This window comes from Cynara cardunculus, unplaced genomic scaffold (assembly GCF_001531365.2).
Source record: "Cynara cardunculus var. scolymus isolate 2C unplaced genomic scaffold, CcrdV1 Un_Scaffold_3939, whole genome shotgun sequence".
NCBI classification, from domain to species: domain Eukaryota; kingdom Viridiplantae; phylum Streptophyta; class Magnoliopsida; order Asterales; family Asteraceae; genus Cynara; species Cynara cardunculus.
Window position 1 is genome coordinate 2,270 of NW_020201678.1, and position 790 is coordinate 3,059.

A 790-nucleotide genomic window follows, 5' to 3' on the forward strand; every position below is an offset into this window, starting at 1 on the left:
CCTCTTCTCAAGACACTCTCATCCCTCATCCTCTTCTCAAGACATTCTCATCCCTTCCTCATCTCAGACGATTCATCACTGCATCTCTCCATATCCATTATTCACTAATATGGTGAACAATCAAAATCCCTTTGAAGCACATAACGAGAAATAGAAGAAAGCAAGATGTGAATCGAGATCTGTGGTCTCTCTCTCTCTCTCTCTCTCTCTCTCTCTCTCTCTCTGTGTGTGTATATATAGGGGGTGTTTGTGATTGCTTATGTTTGGATTGCTTATTTATGAACATGATGCTTTTGGTACGGTTTTCGATTGATCCGATAGGTTTTATTTTCCGATCCGGAGATTTATCGGAGGTCGTCACCACTGTTGCCAAATAAACATCGAGGCTGTGATGAAATTCTTCTGCATTTAGCATTTTCGAGCATAGGTTTCCGAGCACTGGGTAAAATTTGGCCCGTATCTTGGCGGGGCAACGGGTTGTAGCCATGGCGGTGTCTGATCCCATTTGTCGGATTCCAGATTTGCAGATCTGAGCCCACATAATCAGAAATAGAAGAAAGCAAGATGTGAATCAAGATCTCTGGTCTCTCTCTTTGTATATATATATATATATAAGGGGTGTTTGTGATTGCTTATGTTTGGATTGCTTATTTATGAACATGATGCTTTTGGTACGGTTTTCGATTGATCCGGTAGGTTTTATTTTCCGATCCAGAGATTTATCGGAGGTCGTCACCACTGTTGCCAAATAAACATCGAGGCTGTGATGAAATTCTTCTGCATTTAGCAT